This window comes from Hipposideros armiger, unplaced genomic scaffold (genome assembly GCF_001890085.2).
Source record: "Hipposideros armiger isolate ML-2016 unplaced genomic scaffold, ASM189008v1 scaffold_1155, whole genome shotgun sequence".
Classification (NCBI taxonomy): Eukaryota; Metazoa; Chordata; class Mammalia; order Chiroptera; family Hipposideridae; genus Hipposideros; species Hipposideros armiger.
Window position 1 is genome coordinate 310,338 of NW_017732505.1, and position 15,934 is coordinate 326,271.

The window sequence follows — 15,934 nt, forward strand, 5'->3', positions numbered from 1 at the left end:
GGATGGGGGGAGGGGGGTTGTTACTTTGTGAGGGTGAAAAGGGTAACTATTGCATTGTTCTGTACACCTGAAACTAACAATAAAAAAAAATCCTTTCATCAGGTGATTGGCATGTGGGATGGTTCCTCACTTTGGCTATTGTGAATAGAGCTGCTATGAGCATTTGTGTACAGGTGGCCCTGGTTTGTTTTACTCTTCATTGAAGTAATGGAAGGAAGGTGTCCTTTAGACTCCTTTTTCTGACCTGAGGCTCTGGAAGGATGGTACCATGTCTTCCTCTTAGATGCTCTTCAGAGGTGTTTGTTTGTTTGTTTGTTTGCTTGTTTGTTTGTTTGTTTGTTTGTTTGTTTGTTTGTTTGTGACAAAGGACTATTCTTCATAGTGATAACAATAGCCAAAGTGGTTTGGCATTTTTTGTGTGCCATTTTCATGAGCTGCAGTTCCCACAGGGTAACATGAAGGGGACAGGTGACACCTGCACACCCTGTGGGTTGCATTACAGGAGAGGAACCTGGAGCTTAAAAACCTGAACCTTTTGTTGTTGTTGTTGTTGTTTTTTTGCAGTCATGTTTGGTTTTCAAATATCTTAATTCCACCAGAATATGGGATTGAGCTAAGTGAACATTGCTTAGATCTATCTCTACCATATCCAAGAAGTTTCTTAAGACATTCTTATGGGGATTTGGGAGGAAACAGTCTTCCCTCTTTTATCCTGAGCAGAGACACATCTGAATAACTCAGAGGAGCACTTTGGGATATGTACTACCCACGGATGTCACTAACCCTTTCTCAGTTTTCACTCAGGGATAAATGGGCATAAAGGTTTCCTTTGTTTTTTTTTTATTTTCAATGTATTTAAACTAAAAACAACTCACTTATTTCCATCACCCCTCATCCCTTCCCCCACCCCTCCACCACCACCTGTGGCAAATACAAATCTGTTCTTTATATCTGTGAGCTTTGCCATTTTTAAAAAAATCAAGATTCTACATATAAGATCATATGATATTTGTCTTTCTTTGCCGGACTTACTTCACTTAGCAAATTGCCTTCAAGATCTATCCATGTTGTCACAAATAGCAAGATTTCATTCTTTTTATTGCTAAATATTCCAGAATCATAATTTTTGCTTCTTTTTTAAAAATTACTTTCAAGTGTACAAAACAATGTAATGATTAGACATTTACATCCCTCACAAAGTGATAGTCCCCTTCTCCAATCTACTACCCCTCTGATATTGTGTAAAGCTGCTACAACTCCATTGACTCTATTCCCTATGTTGTATTCCACATTCTGTAATTATATATATACATTAAATTAAGTTGACATTCATTCATAATTTCTTTATCCATTCATTTATCAATGGACACTTAGGTTGATTCCATATGTTGGCTATTGTAAATAATGCTACAATGAACATGGGGATGCATATATCTTTTCGAATAGGTGTATTTGTTGTTCTCAGATAAATACCCAGAAGTGGAATTGTTGGATCATTATGATAGTTCTATTTTTATTTTTTTTAGTAACCTCCATACTGTTTTCCATATTGACTGCACCAATTCGCAATCCCACCAGCAGTGCACGAGGATTCCGCTTTCTCCACATCTTTGCCCACCTTGTTATTTGTTGTCTTTTTGATAATAGCCATTCTGACAGGTGTGAGGTAGTATCTCATTAAGGTTTTGATTTACATTTCCCTGATGATTAATGACATTGAGCATCTTTTTATGTACCTGTTAACCATCTGTATGTCCTCTTTGGAAAAATGGCTGTGATCTGCCCATTTTTTAATCAGTTGTCTGTTCTTTGGTTATTGAGTAATATGAGTTCTTTATATACTTTGGACATTAGCCCCTTATCAGGTTCATGATTAGCAAATATTTTCTTCCATTCAGTACATTGTTCTTTATTTTGTTAATGATTTCCTTTGATGTACAGAAGCTTCGTAGTTTGATGTAGTCCCACTTGTTTATTTTTGCTTTTGTTGCTTTTGCTTTCAGTGTCAGACTAAAAATATCATCACCTATACTGATGTCAAGGTTCTTACACTTAAGTTTCCTTCTAAAAGTTTTATGGTTTCAGGTCTTATGTTCAAGTCATTATTCCATTTTGACTTAATTTTTGTGTATAGTGTAAGATAGTGGTCCACAGGTGATTCTGAAGATTAAATGAGACAGTATTAATAAAGTGACTACAACAGTGCTTGGCACCAAGTAAGTATTATTTAAGTGACTGATAAGTAAGTAAGTCCTCTCTTTGACTTGAGGCTCAGAGAGCTGTCACTGGTCTTAGGTCAGAGCCTGACTCAAACCTGAGCCCAGTGACTTCTCAGTCTAGGCTCTTAGATGTGGATGTCACTGTCCCATAGGTCAGGAAGGTTGGGGTGCCATGGAAACAGGCGACTTTCCCAACAGACCCATGCTCAGTTTTCCTCCTGTCCCATACTGAGTGGCCCATTCAAGGCATGTCTGGAGTGAGGTGTTTCATGGTGAAGGGTGGGAGGGAAGATGGTTCCTATATCTGGGAGGATCAATGTGGGGATAGGGCTGCCGAAGAGCCAAAGCAACCCTTCCCCTCCTTGCTCCATCTTGTCTGCCTCGTCCCCAGGCAGAGGCAGTGCATGCTAGGCCCCAGTGCTCAGGAGAAGGGAGGCTGGGGCCTTGGGTGGGGTGAGGGGCTTACTTAGGTTACAGGTTCTTACACAGCCTGACTACACCTTCACAGCTGAGGGAAGGGGACATGCTTGAGGTCCACATGAAGATGAAGAACGTTCCCACTTTTCCCCATTGGGGATGCAAGCAGCAGCATTCAGGCTCAACAGGAGAAGGTAGCCAGAAAGAGAGTTGTGAAAACTACGCTAAAACTTTAGGAGAAAAGTATGTCATTGGTTCTTTGTCAAGGGCTCTGGCCCATGGTTGTGCTGTGTGGAATTGAGGCCATTTGGGAGAAGCCAGTGGGACAGTCAAGGGATTCTCCAATAGGGATGACAGTGGATTGCGTGAACCAATCTTGTGGGGAATCAAGAGTGGAGGGCGAAGCAGTGTCTTGAGAGAGAGCCAGGGGGGGAACTGTGCTGCCTTTTATGACCTCTCCTTGGATGTCATGGAGCGGCACTTGCACTGCATTCAGTTGGTCAAGGCGGTTAGAAATCGTACCCCGATTCAAGGGGAGTAGAAATAGGTAACACTTTATAATTAACAAATGACATACTTAACAAAGCAGGTTCCCATTGACAAACATGCTGTTATTTACAATCATTATTTAATGTGCTCAGTACTTTACACTATGTAAAAGAATTTGCCTCTTGCAAGAATTTGATTATTATAAAGCATATAGCATTTTATTTACCTTTCCACATTATAAAGTGTTTCATAATTTAAGGGCAGTTTATAATTGCAAAACAATTCACTGTGGACAGATAATTTCACAATTCATCAAACAACACTTGGCCAAATTCTTTTTCTGTTTACAGAGTATTCTGTGTTATACAGCACTCCTTGTTGTTTATAGAACACTTTGTACAAAGATTTTAGATGGTATCCAAGATGAAGACTTATAAACAGTGTGGTTCAACAAAGCATTTCATAACTTACAACGTTTTTTTCTGTTTACAAAATGCTTTGGCAGAGTGCATTATGATAAAGTGATTTGTCATATTACAAAGTACATATTTTATTAATTCTTTTGTAGTGTTCACAGAGAATTGCCTTTCACAAGGGCTTTACTTCTACCCACAGAAACGCATCAAAATAGAACAGCACTTGTTGACTTAAACATTTCCAAAGCACTTGAAGGGTGTTTACAAAGTCCTCTGGGATTCATTTGATAACTGCTTTACCGAGTGCCTATGGTGGGGCAGGCAGGGTGCTGAGGTTGGGATTAGGCAATAAACCAGTGAGACATTCTGCCCCATTGGAACTCACCTCAAGTAGAAAAGAAAATAACTAAGATAATGGCAGACAGCGCTACAAGGAGAGAGCTGAATGGCAATGATTGTCGATAAGAAGGGGTGGGGAGCTTATTGTGAGCAAATGTTTTTGGTCACACAGCACTGCAAAATCCTTTTCCAAGCAATTGGCCATCTACAATTTGCTTTACTGTTTACAAAGCACTTTTGAAGTCATCATCACACTTGACTCTTAGTTAACTTTGGGAGGTGAGTAAATCATAAACTACTGCTGATTTTGGAAAATTTTATCTAGTGCAACCCCACATCTCAGACATTAGGAGACTAAGATCTAAGAGGAGAGGTGTCTTCAATGTCTAAAAAAAAAAAGATGAATGGATGGGCAAAACATGGACCTCAGGCTTCTAGACTCCTCATGTTTGCCCTACTCCATCACAATGTATGTTCACCAAAAGAAACTGGAATTAAAAATCAAAGGAATGTCTAGTTAGGACTTTTATTCACTTGATAATTAATAGTCTCATTAAATTGATGTCTGAGATGTGGCTTTTGATTTAATTGATTCAGTATAGAATGGACATGACTCAACCCTTCATTACCAATTTTCCCAGACTCACCAGCTTTTCTGAGCGTTTCTTGGAAAGACGCACGCCCCTTGTCAGTGAGGTTCCCTGAGACTTATGTCATCCAGCAGAAGCACAGGAAGAGATTTACAAGGTGATTGTCCAGCTCACCCACAAGCACTTGACCACTCAGGAAAAAAAGAAAAATCTGAAGCGAAGCTGCTATTCTTCATATTCAGAGGCCCTGTAACCTCACCCTGTTGAAGTGCCTCATTGTCTCCGAAAGTCCCGGTTTTAGGAATCACTCATCCCCAAGGAGAGACTTGTTAGGACTAGAAAAACTTGGAATGAAGGTGTTTATTTCATTGAGAAATTCTTTTGCTCCCTAAAGTACACTGAGCATTTCTCCCAGGCTTTCCTTTAGAGAGAGACTCAGTGTAACTACCCTAAGCTCTTTTCTCAACCCCAAGGTATACTTTACCCAAGCTCGGTCATTCATGACTTCACTGTGGTGAAGATTTAAACATCTTCTTCCCCAGCCACTACTCAGATGAGGAGGAGACATTTGAGGAGGATTCAGCCTTTATTCCCATCTCTCAGGTAAGCAGACATCCACTATCCACTTCTCCTACTGGAGCAGGGAGAGGCATTAGGCCCTTATTCACTTCTTACTCAGCCTCCCAATGGAAAATGAATGGGCTAATTCTAAAGGAGAAATGAGGTAAAATGTAATCAAAAATAGATTTGGGTTTTGTTCTGGTTCTTGGGACTTTGTTACTCTAATGTGGTGAGTCCTGGTGGACCCCTAGATATGATAGTGGCTGGTCAACCTGAAAGACTAACAGCATGATTGCAGAATTAGAACTTTGCACTAGCCTGACTTTTGGGTTGGAGAAAGGGCCTGGAGACAGTTCAATCAGGTGACCAATGGTTTCATCATTCATGCCTGCATAATGAAGCCCTAATAAAACCTCTGGCTCAGCTACACTTGGTTGGTGAGCATATTGATGTGCTGGGAGGGTGCCCAGATTTCACAAGGAGAGGTTTTAAAGCTCTGCATTTCCCTCCCAGACCTTGTTGCATGTGTGCCTTCAGCATTTGGCTGTTCTTGAGTTGTATTCTTTACAATAAAATTGTAATCTGAAGTAGAGTGTTTCCTGAGTTCCCATGAGTTCATTTATTGAGCTCTTGAGCCTGAGGGGATTGTAGGTAGACCTCAATTGGTATCCAGCTGGGCGGAAGTGTGAGTGTCTTGGAGACACTTGGAACTTGCAGGGTACATCTGATGTGGGTGTAGTCTTGTATGCTGGAGCCCTTAAACCTGTGGAAGTTGATGCTAACTTCAGGTAACTAGTCTCAGAATGAAATTGAATTGCAGGACACCTCACTGATGTCACAGAATTGATGGCAGGATAGACATAGGGCAAATTGTGTATGTGAGGAAAAGATTAGGGGTAAGAAGAAGGAGAGGAAAAGGGCAAAAGGAAAGGAAGGACAAGAATAGAAGGAAAGTGATATTGAGGTAGGGAGAGACAGAAGAACACAGGAAGATAAATGAATGAATGAGTAAAGACCTTTCATGTACCTGGCAATGTAGTAGGCATGTTCTTATATCTCAGCTGATTTGATAGTGTATATGCTACCTGGAAACCAAAAATCTTTTGGTACCACCTCACACCTATGAGAATGGCTATTATCAATAAGAGAAAAACTAACAAGTGTTGGAGATGATAGAGAGTAACAGGAACCCTCATACACTGCTGGTAAAAATGTAAATTGGTACAGCCACTATAGAAAACAGTATGGAGGTTCCTCAAAAAATTAAGAACAGGGGTGGCTGGTTAGCTCAGTTGGTTAGAGTGCAGTGCTCATAACACCAAGGTTGCTGGTTTAATCCCCACATGGGCGACTGAGCTGCACCCTCCACAACTAGATTGAAACAACTACTTGACTTGGAGCTGATGGGTCCTGGAAAAACACACTGTTCCCCAATAAGAAAGAAAGAAAGAAAGAAAGAAAGAAAGAAAGAAAGAAAGAAAGAAAGAAAGAAAGAAAGAAAGAAAAGAAAAGAAAAGAAAAGAAAGTTAAGAACACAGCTACCATATGACCCAGGAATCCCTCTTCTGGGTATCTAGCCCCAAAATTTGAAAAAAATTTTTCATAAAGGCGTATATACCCATATGTTAATTGCAGCATTATTCACTGTAGCCAAGACATGGAAACAACGTAAGTGTCCTTTGATTGATGGTTAAAGAAAATGTAGTACATATATACAGTGGACTATCACTCAGCCACAAAAAATGATGAAATATTGCCATTTGTGACAACATGGATGGATCTTGAGAGTATCATGTTAAGTGAAGCAAATAAGATAGAAAAAGACAAGAAACATATGATTTCACTCATATGTGGGATACAAAACAGATAGTAACAAGCGAGCAAACTCATAAACACAGACAACAGTATGGTGGTTACCAGAGAAGAAGGGGGTGGGGGGAGTATGAAGAGGGTAAAGAGGGTCAAATATATGATGACATAAGGAGACAAGACTTTGGGTGGTGAGCACACAATGCAGCATATAGGTGATGTATTATATAACCGTGTGCTTGAAACATATAATGTTATTAACCAGTGTCACCCCAATAAATTGAATTTAAAAATATGTTAGTTAAGACCTGAATCCAGCTGAAAGTTTCAGATCCTTCAATCTGGGATCGAAGCTGATGGGGGAAGCAGCTACCTAAGACTAGCTCGCCTCACATAAATGACAGCAGCATAAGTGGCTACCACACATGGGCATATTTAAAGCCTTTGCTTGTATCTCTTTGGTTAAAGCAAGTCACATGGTCAATCCAACATCAGTGGGATTGGGGTATATGTTCTGCCCACAATGGAAGATAACCACAAAGTTACACGGCAAAGGAAGGGGCTGTAGAGTCACATACTGGAGGGTGAAAAATTGGGAACAATTTAGGCTCTACCCTGACCCAGCCCCCATATACCCAGAGGGCAACATATGATCTAGTCTTTACTCATCAAGTATATACTGCTTGGACTTTGAATCTTGAGTGACTGATGCAAGAAGGATAGAATGTTGGAGATCAACTTTAGCTCAGCATCATCAACAGCAATGAATTCTATGACTCATTTATATCCTTCCAAGACATCTTTCTCTGCTCAAAATAGCAGAGTCTGTGACTTGCTTCTAGCCAGTAGACCATAGCAAAAGCAGAGCGATACTGTAGATGTAACTGAGGTCCCAAATTAGTTGATTTTGGGTTACTCAAAAAGGAGATTATTCTGGGTGGGCCTCAGTCAACAACCCAAGTAAACCCTTAATCACCAGACTCAAATAGAAGCAAGTCAATAAGAGTGGCCATTGTCAAGTGAAGGGAAATTAGACTTCACCTCTGGACTGGAGGAGTGCCAAAGAATTTGTGGGCACATCTAAAATCCACCATGACGTTAAAAAGGTTTGGGATGGGAAGGAAGAGCTGAGGGCCGCTGTTCGTGGTGCTGAGGACTGGTTGCCTTTCTGGTGTGTGGCTTTTCTCCCAGTTCTGAAGGAATGGGAACTTCCACACATCTCTCTCAAGAATCTGGCTCAGGAAAAAAAGACATTGTGTAGAAAAAGAAGGAAAGGCACCCGGACAGAGGGAGAAACAAATGTACAAAAGCTGTTGAGGTGGCAGAATCACAGAGAGCCAGGAAGAGAGATTCACGTTGACATCATTTTCAAATAATGCTACTGTTAAGAAATACGTTTTTTTACTCACTGGTAAATTGAGGGTGGAGCTCTTGTGCCAGTGAATTAGTACAATGGATATCTTTTTTTTTTCTTATTTTGCCCTCCCAACTTCCATTCCCCTCCTTCAAGTAACAGCACCCATTTTTAGCTTCTGGTATTTTGCCATCCCCAATGACATAAAATTTGGGGGGATTATCAATTGAGATACCCATGCATGTTCCTCTTGGTTCCATGATCCAAGTTACACCAATCAAGCACATCCTCCCTGTATTTCAATTTTTGAGTGGAGCGAATGAGCAAAAAATGAAAATCCAAACTCCTTACCATGGCTTATAAGACTCTATGATCTAGCCCCCACTTGCTTCTCCAGTGCCATCTTCAGCCACTCCCCCTAACAGTCACCCTGCTCCAGTCCCACTAGACTTCTTTTCTGAAATCACCAAGCCCTCTCCAGCCTGTGGGATGCTCATGTGCGATTGGCCTAGCATGAAATTCTCTTTATTTCTCATCTGACTTCTCTTTCATTTTCCAGACTTTGCATAAATGCTCTCCTTACGAGAGTCATTCCTTGAGCCAACTTATTTAAAGTAACCCTTCCAATTACTTAAAATTATTTTACTCTGTTTTATTTTATTAGTTACACACTCATTACCTGACACCTTGCTTATATATGTTTTATATTGTTTATTGTCTATTGCCTCTAGGAAGAGATTCTGGGACCTCCTCCTATGGGTATGGCCCACGTAGTCACCAAAGACACTCAATTCCAAGGGTACATTATCCCAAAGGTGAGGTCAATAGGGTAACCACATATCCCCTGTGTGAAGATCCTGGATTCTCTTAATCTCTTAATTTAGCATCTTGTTGTTTTATCATTAGGGCTCCTGTTTTCTTTTATTTTGGGGGCAAAGGGGGGCCGGAAAGTCAATGGCAACATCTTTGATCTTGTGATTGTCCCTTAGGGCACTGAAGTATCTCCCATCCTGAGCTCTGCTCTCCATGACCCACGTTACTTTGAAAAACCAGACACCTTCAACCCTGACCACTTTCTGGATGCCAATGGGGCACTAAAGAAGAATGAAGCTTTTATCCCCTTCTCCTTAGGTAAGCTGGATCCATCCTCACTTCCCCAGACACCAGAGTGAAGGTGTCATCCCTCCTTGAGACAATCAAGGAGAGGTCTTTGTTTATGGAGCAGTTAGTACATCCCAGCTCTGTTACCTGCATTATCCCATGTCATATTCACTACTACCATTGAGAAGTGACATCCCTACCCAATGGCACATCTTGGTAAGCTGGACCATGGGCAAGTAGGTTAACCTCTCTACACCTCAGTATAAAATATCTGTTGAGCACTAATCTGAGCACAATGCTTTACTGGGAGCCAAAGATAATGCATCAGACACGTCACATGGAGACACAGATCCTGCCCCAGGAAAATTACAGTTCATCAGAGGAGATGGACAGTCATCAAATAACCACAGGATAACATCTAATTATAAGATCTAACAATTAGATCTTATATGGGTTTAGAACTGCTTGGCACAATGTGCTTAGAACTGTGCTTAGAACTGCTGAAATGTACTTAGAACTGCTTGGCACAAAGTAAGTGCTCATTGGGGTTATTATTATTATTGTTATTATTATTATTAATCATAACTGTGATAAGCACTCTAAAGGGAGCTTTGGGAGCACAAAACAGGAAGTACTGACTACTCCTGGTTGGTCGGTGAGGAAAAGCTCACCCTGAAGCACTGGCTTCTATGTTAAAGACCTCATGGGTGAATATCAATCAGCTGCTGGAAAGAGTGTTCCAGGCACAGGGAACAGCAAAGGCAAAGCCTGAAGATGGAGACAGCATGGCACATGTGAGAAGCTAGAAGAGTCCAGGGAGACTGGGGTGCAGATTACAAAAGGGGTCAGAGGTGAAGAGCTCAGCTGGACGGCCCTGAAAGCTGAGGGGAGTTGGGATTTATCCTGTTGGCACTGAGAAGCTGGCGAGGGTCCCTGACATGCCTCGGCTTGTCCCTATTCTGTACCCTTTGGCCCCATCCACAGAAAATCCAAGCCCAGGGTCTTCATTTTGGGGAATACAGGAAGATCCCAGAAGTTCCTAGTCTTGAGATGTGTAAGCGACTTTAGTGTCCCAAGGCCCCTGGCTCTGCCCAATGCAATGTCCTCCTTTCTCATTTCATCTTAAGTGAGAGTTTGGGGACATGTGAGTGGTGGGGTGATGGTCAATTCCTTCATTCAATAGTCTTGTCCTAAGTTTGGACAGAGAGAGAGAGAGAGAGAGAGAGAGAGAGAGAGAGAGAGAGAGAGAGGGAAATAAGGACAGAGACAGACAGATAAGGATAGAGTAAGAAATAGAGAGCAGGACCAAGAGAAACACAGATGGAGAGAGATATGGGAGTGACAGTGAGACAATAGAGGGAGAAGGAAGAGAAAGAGGAAGAGGAGGGAAACGAGGAAGAACAAGGAGAAAAGCAGAATAAGAGATTCTTTAAAAAGGAGGGACATAAGTAGAGAGGAAGAAATGGTACAGGAGGGAAAAGGGATGTAGAGGGAGATGAAACATGAGAGGGAAAGAGTTGCAGACAGAAACAGACCCAAATAGATAGACATGGGGAGTCAAACAAGATTGAGGAAAGCAGAAAAAAAGAAAAGAAGAGAATAAGAGAAGGAGAGAGAACCAGTGCCTGACAGGGGGTCAGAGAAAAGACTGAGGTGACTGCTATGGGCAGAGAGACAAGCCTAGCCACAAAGGTGAGCGAGCCAAAGATATATTAAAGCGTATCCTAAGGGCAGCTCCAGGGATGGGAGAACAGAGTGGGAAGGAGATAACAGGCTGTTCTGGAAAGAGGTGGGTCATAGAGCTGGTTACAGGAGAGGAACCAGCCCAGAGCCCTGCACCAGGATTTCTGAGCTCATGTTTCCTAATTTCTGGATGTGCCAAAAATATGGACCCTCCCCCAGATACCTTCACACACACAATATCTGACAACTTGCAAGTCTAGGAACTGCCTGGAAATTCACCCTTGAAATGGCTTTTCCAAGGTTGTCAGCTTGCAGATGAAGAACCACCAAGTAAAGGGAGAGGCTCTCTGTGTGTCTGCCTGAGCCCCATGTGTCCTCATTTCTCTCCAAGCCAGTGGTTTACATCTTATTGAAGGGGGTGGTAGTTTTGGGGTGCAGGGTGCTTACACCTCTGAGAATGTGATGGCAGCCATAGACTCTCATCTCATGTATTATACATCAGTCCTATTCAAAATTTTCTGTCTAATTTGGGCTTTTCAGAACTTTTGAAGCCGTGACTCTCTCAGGCTCAGCTAAGAAAACAACTCAGAGATAGACAATCATACTCGTGACATAAACACCACACAAACTCCCCACCGCACACAATGAGAATAAAACACAAAGTACTTAACTAAACCTATAGTGTCCTTAGTATGGACCAGGTGCTAGCCTAAGAATTTATACAAATATTCACTTCTTTAACCTCACAGCAGGCCTATGAAATAGGTATCATTCATCTAATGCTAAGGCAGCACTATGCACACACCTACACGTCACATGCGGAAGCATGCGTTCGCATGTGCACACACACCCAAAAAGGTGAGGATTTTTAGACTCTGTGGGGACAACTGAACGTTTTGGAAATCAACAGAAGCTACAAGCTCTCTCCTGGAAAAATGTTCAAGGCACATCCACCCAAACACTTGCATCTGATTTCAGAGGGCAAAGGATTTCCCAATTCTGCCTGCCAGCTATTCTTGATCCGTCACGTGCAATGCCACCCTATGACAAAACTGGCTGAAAGCCACCCTTGCAAAAACCATAAAACCAGCCTTCACAGGTCCCACCAGCTGGAACACTGCTCTTTCTTGAGGGAGGTGCTCTTTGTTCAAGGGCATTGCCCACTAAGACACCTCAACCCAGCCAGGGCTCGATGGGAAGGTGTCTGTGTGACCCAACAAAGACGCCAAACCTTCTGGCCTCTGTGGCAACTGCCAGTTTTAGGATTCCTGTAGCCTCTGGGAAGGCTCTAAGAGCTATGCTGAGGAAGATTCTTGGCATACCTTCCCCAGCAAACAAAAGAAAGAAAGAAAGAAAGAAAAAACAACCAACAACAGAGCACATTAGGGAGAGCAGATGGAAGGCAGGCACAGTGAGGACCATGGCGCTCTGGGCCATCCTGCTCCTCACGGTCTTCATAGGCCTCTTGCTACTCTGGGGCCACCCCACCTTCCAGGGCTGCCTCCCTCCTGGACCCCGGCCTCTGCTCTTCCTGGGGAACATTTTGCAAATAGACCGCGAGGACCTTCTCAAGTCCTTCCACGCAGTGAGAAAAAGAGGGGGAAGGGGTGGGAAGCAGGAGGTGTGTGGATGGGAAAAGTTCATGGGCAGCAAGGCAGTCGGGAATCAAACTGTTGAAGGGATTTTGCAGGTCAGTTTGGGGATTATTTTCTTTCAGCTACAATCTGGCCAATGTGTTCACTAGAGAAGCTTCTGGAATTTCTATGAGTAGGAGTAGAAAAAAGGGAGACTGGAGAGAGAAATTCTGATAGATTTGAGGCTTTGAGCTGTGGATTTTCTGCTTTGGGAGGGAGAGGGACTAGGGGTCAGATGTGGGGAGTCTCTGCAATTCTTAAAATAGAAGCTGGGAGGGTTCCTGGAAAAGCCAAGAGAGGAGGACACTTGGGGCGAAGGCTGTGTGGGAGGATGGGGGGCGATCAAGTTCAAATCTCTGTTCTTCCTAGATGGGGCTACAGCTAGTGGGGTTTAAACCACACTGGAAGTGTGACCCAGGTGTGAGCATAGAGACCCTCCTGTTGAGTAAGGGAGTGAGACCTGGATCCTACCCCACAGCTATGGAAGAAATATGGGGATGTCGTCAGGGTCTTCCTGGGGTCCCAGCCAGTCATCATCCTGTGTGGGTATGAGGTGCTAAGGGGGGCCCCGGTGGATCAGGCTGAGGCTTTTCCTGGCTGAGGGCACATCGCCATTGTTGACCCCATCTTCCAGGGGACTGGTGAGTGGGGGACAGCATGGGGACTGGGGACAGAAACGGGGAACATCCCATGCATCCTCCAAACTTCCCGCCACACCCCACCAATCAGGTGTGGTCTTCGCCAGTGGAAATTCTTGGAAGGCCCTTAGGCGATTCTCTCTGGCCACCGTTGGGACTTTGGGATGGGGAAGTGGAGAACTGAGAAGTGATTTTAGGAGGAGGCTCAATGTCTGATGGAGGAGCGTCAGAAATCCCAGGGTGAGTGGAGGTGCCAGGGCAGGGGGTGGAGGCATAGACGAGGGGAAGGTGAGATGGGGACAGGGAGGAAGTGAGAGAATGTGACTGATGGAGAGACCCAGACACAGAGACAGAGACATGCTAAGACAGGTTCAGAGACAGGGAGAAGGGGACAGAGACAAACAGAGAATGATGAAGACAGAGAGACAGACACAGAAAACAGGGACAGAGGGAAAACAAGACAGAAAACATGAGCCCACTGATATAGATCGATCCAGAAGCTGAGGCTGCAAAGAGAAGTCCAAGGATGAAAATGGTAAAGGTAGAAATAGGGTCAGGGAGACACAGAGGACAAGGAGAAGGCATGCAGAGACAGATGGGGGCATGAAAAGGGAGAGCACAGAGGAGGGGCTGAGTCTCAAAGGAGTCAGAGACAAGACTACAGACAGACACCACTGCACCAAAAAAGTCAGACCAAGATAGAGAAGACCAAGGAAAACAAGAGTCACAGAGGGGGCAAATCCCAGAAAGGAAAGCTGAGATGCAGAGGCCAGTGAAAGCCAGGCTAGCCAAGAGAAAAAGAAACCAATTGAACAGGTTAAGACTGCACCAGTCAGGTCAGAGCCACCCAGGAGGGCAATGCAGGAAACCCCACTTCACAGACCCTCTCTCCCCAGGGGCCTATCTGAATCCTACCTCCCTCTTCAACTCCATCACAGCCAATATCATCTGCTCCATTGTCTTTGGAGTGCGCATTAATTACCAGGATCCCAGATTCTTATGGCTGCTAAATTTACTGAATGAAATCTTCACCATTATCAGCTCTTTCTACAGCCAGGTGAATTTATGGATTCCATGGTGGCCAGGAATCAGGGTGGGTGGCCCCCAGGAAGGGATCAGATGCTTTCTGTCCTGAACTGTAAAGCAAGAAGCCATCGAGAGGTTGGTTTTCCATCGAGAGGTTGGTTTTCTGTGCACACACTTCACCCCCTGCACCCTGTCAGGTGAGGTAATGAGTCAGATTGGAGGTAACAATTGGTCTTCTACCAGGGTGGACATGAGAGAAGAAATCTCAGCGGATGTAAGAGTGACTGGGACAGGGTGCAGCTGTTCATGCACCACAGAGGGTGTGAATGTGTGCATTTGGGTCTGCTCAGCTGGGAGGCTCACTCCCCAAATCCTGGGGTGAATGGCACCCTTCAGGTGTTGCCGTGTGCCGTGTACAACCTCAACGCCCACAGCACGAGCCCAGAGACTGGAACAGGTTCTGGGGCTTTTTCTGCTTCCCTCTAGGTGTTTGAACTCCTTTTGCATCTTGAAACACTTCCCTGGCACCCACACTTGATTAACCAGCCTCATTCAAGAAGTGGACGAATTTGTTACTGACATCATCCAGAGGTACTGGGAAACACTGGACCCCAGTGTCTCAAAGAACTTCATTGATTCCTTCCTGCTCCTCATGAACAAGGCAAGGACTCTGCTGGATTGGAGGTGGGTGATGGGAAAGAGAGTGATGGACACACTTCTGACATTGAGCTAGTGTGGTTTTTGTGTGTGTGTTGTTTCAATATTGAAATACTTCTCTAAGGTTGGTAAGAAAGCCACTGGCTCAATCCTTCTGCTCCCCTTTTCTTCTTGAGCCTCCCTACACACACCCTTGTCCTGGAATGCCTATAAGAGATAGAAATTCAAGTGTTGACATCTGACCCAGCATGGGGCCTTAAAGACCCTGCTCTCCCACCCCCATTCTGATTAGTCAGAGTCCCATGTGTGTTCTGATTGGTCAGAGGCCCATGTCAGTTCTGATTGGTTGGAGGCTGATGTCTTTCTGATTGGTCTAACTCCATACAGGTTGTTAAATATCCTCAATGTCTCCCTTGTAATAATACCTGCAAGCGCCAATCAGAGCAACAAAGACAACCAAGGACAGAGAAGATAATAAAAACAAAATGTTAATCCCTAATGTTTATTGAGCGCTTACATACAGAATATCAAAACAACCTCAGATGGTAAACTATAGTTCAGAGAGGTCAGTTCCTTGCCCAAAGACACTGAGTTAATAAACGGTAGGACCCGAGTTTGATCCCAGGTAGTCTGGCTCCAAAGTCCACCCTTTTGCTACATTGCTGGACTTCAATAGAGAAAAATGGAAACAAGAAAAAGAAAAACTGGCACAGAGTAACATGGGTTTGGGCAAGTAGGAAATACCCAGGAACTGGAAACCTCTGCAAGGGGAGATTTTAAGGATTGTCCATCACTATTCCAGGAGCGCCCTGATCCTGAGAGTGAGTTCCACTATAAGACCAAACGGTGGTCCAGCTGTTATTTGCTGGCACAGAGATCTCTAGCACCACTCTCTGCCGTGCCCTTCTACTTTTTCTTAAGAACCCTGATGTCTTAGGTAAGCTGGGCTTATGGTGAGTGGGTGTCAGGGAGGGTGACATTCTCCGAAACCATGCTGGAAG

General features: G+C 43.7%; 1 protein-coding gene across 5 annotated transcripts in view; it reads left to right on the forward strand.

The window, feature by feature from the left end:
• Positions 1-3,942: 3,942 nt before the first annotated feature.
• The window catches only part of LOC109376597 (cytochrome P450 2G1), a 32,409-nt gene continuing 20,417 nt past the window's right edge, over positions 3,943-15,934 (forward strand). Inside the window, exons 1-5 of one of the 5 annotated variants that reach the window (XM_019632643.1) lie at positions 3,943-4,826; positions 4,944-5,073; positions 9,184-9,325; positions 14,763-14,960; positions 15,736-15,870. The gene's annotated coding sequence lies outside the window, so the exon portion shown is untranslated. Of the gene's footprint in view, positions 5,074-8,878; positions 9,010-9,177; positions 9,326-12,125; positions 12,564-14,762; positions 14,961-15,735; positions 15,871-15,934 lie in introns of those variants that run through there. The other 4 variants (XM_019632644.1, XM_019632646.1, XM_019632645.1 and 1 more) reach the window with 4 other exon arrangements.